This window comes from Salvelinus sp. IW2-2015, linkage group LG14 (assembly GCF_002910315.2).
Source record: "Salvelinus sp. IW2-2015 linkage group LG14, ASM291031v2, whole genome shotgun sequence".
Taxonomy (NCBI): domain Eukaryota; kingdom Metazoa; phylum Chordata; class Actinopteri; order Salmoniformes; family Salmonidae; genus Salvelinus; species Salvelinus sp. IW2-2015.
Window position 1 is genome coordinate 53014692 of NC_036854.1, and position 8821 is coordinate 53023512.

Consider the following 8821-nt stretch of genomic DNA (forward strand, 5'->3'; position numbering starts at 1 on the left):
TGAAGACAGAGATATTGGGATGCAGCTCGTCTCTCTTTGGCAGCGTCCCTGTTGTAAACCTCTCCTCTCTCTCCCCCCCCTCTCTATATCTATATCCTACCTTATCGGAGTTGCACAGCGGTCTAAGGCACTGCATCGCAGTGCTGGAGGCCTCACTACAGACCCGGGTTTGATCCCAGGCTGTATCACAACCGGCCGTGATCGCGAGTCCCATAGGGCGGCGCACATTTGGCCCAGCGTCGTCCGGGTTAGGGGAGGGTTTAAATAAAGTTTCAATATATAAAAATATCTCTGTCCTTGTGTGACCCTGCAGACAGTAATAMTATGATTGACTGCTGCCGTGTTGTGTGGTGCTGCTGATTAACAGTCACGTCCTGCTACGCCTGTCACAATCACTAAGAAAATAATACAGCCGGAAAACAGAGAGCGTGGGTTGTGATTGACACCTAAATTCACCACACTTTACACAAAGCCTGATGATGRTGCCTGTCAGAATTGCCTGGCAAGACAGGGTGCATCCCAAATCTTCCAGGAGAATGCTGTGCTGTGGTTACTGTAAGATCCTTTTTTACTGCGTTTTACTGCTTTTCCATTGATCGTGCTGTATCTGTCTCCTACTGATGAAGTGAGAAGTATTGTGTTGATAATTTAATATACTTCATTTCTCCCATCCAAGTGAAAGATGAGAAAGTTCCAGAGAGAAAAGAGGAGAGAAAATAATTCAAATATCTAGAAGAATAACTCAAGGATTAAAGATCTCTGTCATTTAACAAATGCATCAACATGAGATTAGAGCAGAGTCCCTTGTGCAAATTTCTGACGCAAAGGGCAGACGTTTCAGCTCTAGTCTAGTTCAAGACAAGCCCCCTTTACATCAACATCGTCTAATCGTTACAGTTTAAAAATTGTTGGCTGGATCTGCCAGATAGACACGTCAACTCAGCCACTCCTGAGTGAAGCACATTGATTATTGGACTAGGAGATCAATGAGACCTTAGTAGCAGATAACGAGCATGTAGCCTTTTACCCTTGATCCATCCAATGCCTTGCTGTCTAGTGGGTGGGGCTACTCAGCTGTGAAAGCTGCTTGATTGGCACTTTGAATTCCTTGATAAAACATTGGTTTGGTTTTGTAGGTGTTGTACTTGGGTGATTTAGTATGCAACCGTTGGCTGACTGTGTTGTGTGCTGTGTCGGGTGCTCAGCTTGCGCTAGTGTTGATATTTGAGGCTTGGTTAACCGCATGAGCAGGTAGTCAGTCGATACAGTTCCGTGTTTCTCAAGCTTGGCTCTTTGCGTAGTGGGTGGGCGGGGATGTGTGTGATGCAGTACCTGCAGTGGACTGCTTTAGTCTGTTGATTGCCCACTGTGGGAGTGGGAGAGGCTGCGATAGCTGTGCCCTCCGAACTCATCTCATAGCCTCAAACACAACTTGACCCGCCCTACACTCCTTTATCTCCCATGTCCCCTTGGTCTTCTCTCCTCATTTACTTGCGTCCCTCTCGCTCTTCTTTCCCTCTCTCATCTTTCCTTAGACGAGCTTGATCCCTTCCATGTCCTAACTCTCTGTTGCATTGACTTCAGAAACKACTTGTATTGATGCTGGGAAACAATCATCAGCAGACATGTACAGTTGCAATGCTTAAAAATAATCATATTAGGACATGCAACACTTCTGGGACATTAACATCACAGCACAAAAGCATCGAAGAAATATCCTCTTTGAAATGAGCAGTTGACACTGTCTGGCAATACCAGACGCATGGATTCACAGGGATGTTCTAAATAGGGAACATATGTCCTCTTCTGACCTTTTCAGGCTGAGAGTGTCAGTGTGACTCACGTCAATAGGTGTGTTTGTGTGTGCGTGTGTGTGTATGTGCGTGTGTGTGTACGTGCATGTGTGTGTGACGGAAAGGGGGATCCTGTAAGACYATGGACGTGTGTGTCTTCGACCGATCTGACAATCAATCTGCAGTGGGGCCTGACACCTGTCACTCCTCCCTGTCTCCGTCTGCGTGTGACGCTAACCCCTATGGTCACACTGTGTCTGTGCACCGTCTGACAGGCTCTGGGAACAGGCGCTAGTCGGGTAAAGTAATCTCCAACTGCAAGGGAACATTACGGAAGGTCCACACCACAAACAAGCATGTAGGAGGCTAGGAACTACTTTACTGTGCTCAATGTTTTAGTACAAGGTTCAATTGGGAGTTCCATATGGCGGCGCACAATTGGACCAGCGTCGTCCGGGTTTGGCCGGAGTAGGCCGTCATTGTAAATAAGAATTTGTTCTTAACTGACTTGCCTAGTTAAATAAAAGGTTAAATAAAAAAATTAAAAGCATGGAATGAGTTTAGCACAATGAAAAGTAAGGAATGTATTGTAAGTAATGGTAAAACTTGCTGGCTCACCATTCAAAATTGACTTTAAAGCAGACGAGGGGTTGAAAGAAAAACAAAATGTCAAACAAATGTTCTGGAGGTCGTATTAATGAGGSAATTAAAACTCTCAGATTCAGCTGTTTTAGATTCAGCTGAGCTCCCATAGTTCCATGCTGTGGGGACAGACAGTGGTTAGTCAGAGAGMGCCACGGGAGGGACAATGTCCTGTCCAACGAGACCTCACCGTTCAACCCTTTCTTAACTCTGATTGGTCAGACAAYGCAGGGATATTTTTAGCCCCGGAGACACAGCAGTATCAGATGCGTCTCCTCACCAGTGATTTGAAATGGAGACAAACAGCCCAGCGTCCCACGGCCMATTCTGTAGTGTAGGATGACACAGCAGCGGCTAGCACTGCAACGCCAGGGGAGCTGTCAACGACTATCAATCCTCCCCACAACCCAGCGGGCATTGCAGTTACCTGGTGAACCTGCTCCGGTGCACCTTGCCCTGTTGCTGCACACTGTTCTATAGAGCCTGACACAGCCGGCCGTGATACATGGGGAGAGGTAGTAGAAGGAAAAACAACGCTTTCCCCCGACAAAATAAAATGAAAACTGATGCTCGAGAACCGCAGTACAGGCATCTGAAAGCATGTAATTGAGGAGGAAGGTTTGTCAAGGTGTTTGTCAATTGGATGTTTTTATGAGCTACCAATGGTAACCTTTAAGGAAAGTTAGTGCCATGTCGGTCCAATTAAGTCCCTGAGGTCCTTTTGCACATCCCTCAAGGAGTGGTGAGTCATGCAGCAGAGTACAGTGGTTAGGGAGTTGGAAAGATTAAAGTTTAAGAGGGACACACAATGAGAATTCCTCTAAGCTTGAGAGAGGACACAGAGTCCTACTGCTTGTCTACATCATTCACGTAATAATAAAGTATCATGCATAAAAATTAAAGCAATTTTAGTGGCCCTTAGGGCATCTACCTGCATGAGAGATGAATAATGTAATGGTGTAATATCATACATTAGGGCTGTATCCTGCGGCCACAGAAGTGAAGTATGTCACGCCTTCTCCTTGGGTTGCGTTTGATGTTTCTCCATAAAAGATCTCATGGACACCAATAGAGTGGGCGTAATAAGACAAACAGAATTAATCTCTCAGATAAACTGATGACAAAGTGCCATCATGTAATAAAATAAAAAAAGTTGGACCCGTTACAAACGGACCYGAGGACAACTAGACCCTTTCCGAATAGACYTGGTCAGATCCAGGCCCGGTCCAAGCTGAGTGATGGAAACAGCTGAAAATATTTCAAATCGGCACTGATAAAGCACGAGAGGAGGGAAAGAGAGGTGCCACTCTTGCTGGTGGGGGAGGGGCCGTACTGTGAGCAAGGAGGGAGAGACATCAACCAACCAACAAGCCGACTTGCACTATAGTAGACTAACGTTAGGTAGCTAGGCTAATTGAGGCTGCAATGCAGCTCTTTCTCATCCTACAGTTACAAATAGTAACAACTCCATTCAGAATATTAAAATAGCAGCCTACCTGTTGGCTCTTSGTCGTTGTAGCCTATCCTTCTCCTTTAACTTTTAATTCAGTATTTTGAATTCCATCGTCCATTGATTAGATATCTCCTAACTTTTGCCACACACAGAGCGAGGYTCTATGACTGTAGCCTATTGCCGCTTTGATGACTTATGATTGGCCAACAACAAGCTACATGCGCCACGCTCCATTTACATGAAAAGCAAGAGCAGCAGCATAAAAAATGTAATGTCTCTCTCTCTACTGCAGTAGTCATGTTTGGATCTGTACGAGCTCTTCCAGACAAGTCAGTTAAAATAACAACAACTCAGACCCATGATAATCATATATGATCCGGCCCAGACTCGTGACATTATTTTGAATATTGGATCCGGACCCGCTCATGTCCCAGATCGGGTCTCGGGTATTCCTGTATTGGTGGACCTGTGAAGACCTCTAGTTTAGACATACACATGGCAAATGTCATTATCTCAAAGGGTGTGTCCTCTCAAAACCAGTCTCATGGACTAATGCCTTCTTTCACAAGGCATCAGGAGTGGCACACAGCACACAAAGATTAGGCTCAGTTAAACGCCTCTGTGAAGACATACAGCAACCATGTTTGTTACTAATGTTCTTATATGCCTACATTACTGGTATGAGTGAAAAAACATGGTATCCAAGAAGGTTGGAGAAACAAGAACGATAAACTATGGTATTTACCTTTTTGGAGAGATTTGATCTGGATATGATCTCTATTTATGTCTGAAACTTTGACTCACTCCAATGTCCAGTAAAGATAGAGTACAAAACCTTCTGAAAAGTCCAAGTATTTCCAYGAGGTAGCCTTAGCAAGCCGGTCTATGGAGATACACAATAACCTGCATTGCGAGGAAATAACTTCTCTCCAATGCATCTACATTTCCTCTCTCCTCTTTTCTTTCATTAACGGCTGCACGCACACAACGTACGCACGCACAGCTCAGTAACGCAAAAATGCAGTCCAGGAAGGTCCATACTCTGCACACACACATCTAATTTTACCTCTTGACGCATTCCAGGCTTGTCACGGTGACAATGGCAGGAAGAGGGTAGTGAGGAAGGATGGTGAGGGGGGGAATGTGCTGGGCTTCCTTGAGTGTCTACACAGGGAGCCCTCAGAAACAGCTGTAAAACGAGTGGGAGAACCAGCATCCTTGGGGAGATGATGTATTATTCTCCCTCTCCCCCCCTCTCCCATCCCCCCGCTATTAGTGAGGCGGATTAAATCCAAGAAAGCGGCTGGGACTGGAAGCGTGTCTGGCTTCGGCGCTGTGCTCAAACACATACATACACACACACACCACAGGAGGTTGGTGGTGCCTTAATTGGGGAGGACGTGCTTGTGGTAATGGCTGGAGCCAAATTAGTGGAATGGTATCAAATACATGGTTTCCATGCGTTTTATGCCATTCCATTTTCTCCATTCCAGACGTTATTATGAGCTGTCCTCCCCTCAGCAGCCTCCTGTGATACACAAGGGTGCACTCCAACAAACTCCCACCCACATCCACGGGGAAGCGCAATATTTCAAACATGCACACAATCAGCCACTGTAAGCTTAGTTAATTACACCATCATTAGGACTGACAGTTAAAAGCAGACGCTAGATAGTCTGCGTATGAGAACAAGAGAGGATTTTAATGATGACTGACGATCCCTTACTCATGGAAGCAGTGTCATTGTCTGGTTGGTGGTTGCATTGTACTATATTTASATCCTACTGGTCCTTCATCCTTCTGAAACTTCCCACACAGAGGGGTATAGGTCAGAGTTCTGAGTGGAGTGCTTTGACCAACAGTGGGTGTTCATGATTGACACCCACTGAGAGTAATTCACTAACGCTGGAACTGGCAGGACTACGAGTCTTATATCCCCCAAAGCCGTATCTACTGCTGGGTAACTAGAGGTGACCTTTTCCCACAGCCACTCAAGGATACCCATGATTAAAGCAGTGACATTTTGTGGAGAACCCTGGGTGTACAAGTTGATGAAAAAGGAATTGGAACAGGACAGCCAAAGCCATAATGGAGCTAGTAAAAGAGCCAGTCCCTGTGGGTTGGTTTACCTGCCCTGACAGACAGCAGATATGAGGACATATAGGGTGTGGACTCTGTCTAGAGAGGTTGGTTATTGGAAGAGATGTGGTTCTGACTGAGAGTTCAGTCTAGTATGAGAGTTGTTGGATGGGCTCAGGACAGACATATTAGAAGCTATAACCCAGCCCAGAGACAACCCAAGGGTGGAACATGATTATTGGAAAATGAATAATCCCAGAGTGTCACAGAGTGAAACCACACAGTGATTTCTCAATCAGAACATGCCTAGTAGTGATTGGCCTCACCTGTCTGTCAGTGCCTGAAGCGACACAAAGCGTCTGCAGTGGTGTACTTTAGAAATTCATTACGCCCTTTAGAGCGTATCAGCAGAGATGACTTGGCTGGATCCGACGAGCACTTCCTATCAATTAACATTGCAGATCGTATCTCAACCTCATCGTCCCTCATCTCAACTGCTCCCTGGCCATGTTAAAGAGATTCTCTGGTACTTTTGTATACTTTTTAGCCAGTAGTTCTGAAAGTAGCGTTCACGAGTCAAAAGTGGCCCCTGAAAAGTGAGTAATATGTCACATGTGCAGATATGTGCACCACGTCAATTGCTCTCTCTCGCTCTGCTGTGTGTGCATCTTGCAAGCTGTCACTCGAATGGCGAGGGGCTGAAGGTCATTGGCACGAACTCAAATTGCTAGGGGGCTGGCCCACGTGAGGAAAAATGTCGGGAAAATGGCACAGCACAGCTTCCAGAAAAAAAGTTGTTTTCAAACTAGAGATTTCGTGGCTGGTAAAACAGTAATTCTGCTCATAGATTATACATGCATGAACTACACATTGACACATCCTGCCCAAAGAGGGAGCTTTAGAAAATACCTGCTAGTCGCCAAAGTTCCGGAGCATCTCTTTAAAGTGAGCATGACGCCATGCTATTTCAGAAGTTTATTTGAGGCTTATTTGCACGCACATGTTGTTTACTGCTCATTAGTTCCATTATCCATCGTGAAAACTTTCATTTCAAAGTCAAGCAATTACAAGATGTTGTCCAGTGTGTATCATCCGGTTTAGCTAGCTATGGGCAAACACGCCAATTACTTTAGGTGAAGTCCTTTGAAGTGAACTGTCTTAACTAACCAATAGGGGTTCTGAGACTTAATGCACCCTTCAAACCCTTTCCTTTCATGCCTCCCAACCAGGTTCCTATCTGAGAATTCTCCTATGCTATAATGGGATTCAGGCTTTAAATGGTGATGTTATCGTCGCCATGACTGTCGGGTGATTACGCCAAAGCTCTTTGAGAGCCGGCTAATTGAGTTCAGCCATGGTGTAAGCGGACCGGATGGATCCTTCATCAAAAGAGACAGGCTAAAGTCCTCGCTACTGTAGCCTAGCCTATTCGCGGTAAACAACTTTCCGCTAGGTGTTCACCAACCCCCTGTTCTCGACAGAGCTGTGTTAATAATAATAATAATAATAATAAGGGTCTTTAGCATGGATTACTGTCAAACCCAAAGCATCAATCAACTGCCTCACTGCCTCACACAGATGCTTATCTGGGAAATAATGAAGTAATCAATGCAACCACTCCGCACGCTAATTACCAAACACCAGCCTGCTCTCCTGGGACAAGCCGCTTCTGCCGGCGCCGCGCTCAGAGAGTGCGTGTTCTTGGAGTGGTTTCAAGGCGGAAAAAAACGACCGACAGATGTTTAATTTGCCAGAAGACGGAGAGCTGTCCCACTGAGCACACACTGGTTGAATCAACGTTGTTTCCACGCCATTTCAATGAAATGACATTCGACCAACGTGGAATAGACATTGAATTGACAGCTAAGCCCAGTGGGGTGGTTGGCCTATGCCATCAGTCATGGCTGAATACATGAATGTGTAAACAGTGACGGAGGGAGCTAGCATAACAGCATGGTTAGTGTGGTGGACGGGAGGATCAGCGGCTCGGGAACAACATGAGCGATCACACACACACACACAGTCAGCACCGTTTATTAACATGGAACGGTCCAGAGCTAGACTGGAGGCGAAGCTTGGTTGAAGACCTGGAGCGCTTTGTGCAAAGTGTATTATTCCCCATCTTTAGCTTATGATGAAGTGACAACATTACTTGTTTGGTGATAGGTGATAATACGCTTGCTGTTCTACTTGGAAGGCCGAGGGAATATTTTGAACAAATGACGATTGTGTCCCATCGGCGCAAGTTCACCTGTACACTTACGTCATAATATTCACAATGTTAACAAAAACCCTTATATTGAGTGAAGATTTGGTGAATTTCCTCTAATACACCTTCTGTTGGTGAATGATGGGCCCCAACAATGTGTGCACTAGAATGTGTCCTGAGCCGTGATGGTTGATCTTGGTTGAGTAGGGTACGGAGACAAAACACACCCAGCGAGAGACCGTGCCAGACAGAATTAATGTCAATGACAATCCAGGGCCCTGTTTATGGCTTTGGTAGTTAAATGTCAAACGCTTGGCACAGGGAAGAGTTTGCGGCTGCAGCACACACACAGAGAGAAACTCGCAAGTCTCGCTCTCTTTTCTTTATTACTCTCTCATGCGAGGTGTTGTGCTGCTGACAATGAGGTGGGGTGATCAGCAGGATCTATTATTAGCGAAAGAGTGAAAAACGGAGTGAGTGGGGTAGGGGATGTTGGAGGAATGGAGCCAAGCCTCCTCAATATTATTTTAAGAGTTGCTGTGGTGACAGTTTCCCTAGGAGATGACTGCAGCACTGCGGACAACAGAGCAGTGTGTGTGTTTGCGTGTGTAAAAGATGGAAAGAGAAGAAGAGGGAGATAATACC

General features: G+C 45.6%; 1 protein-coding gene across 3 annotated transcripts in view; it reads right to left on the reverse strand.

Annotated features, from left to right (window-relative positions):
* The window catches only part of LOC111973377 (transmembrane protein 108), a 297121-nt gene that overhangs the window by 271442 nt on the left and 16858 nt on the right, over window positions 1-8821 (reverse strand). The window contains exon 1 of one of the 3 annotated variants that reach the window (XM_024000722.2): window positions 4634-4934. The exons of the other annotated variants lie outside the window; for them this stretch is intronic. The gene's annotated coding sequence lies outside the window, so the exon portion shown is untranslated. Of the gene's footprint in view, window positions 1-4633; window positions 4935-8821 lie in introns of those variants that run through there. 3 annotated transcript variants of the gene reach the window in all.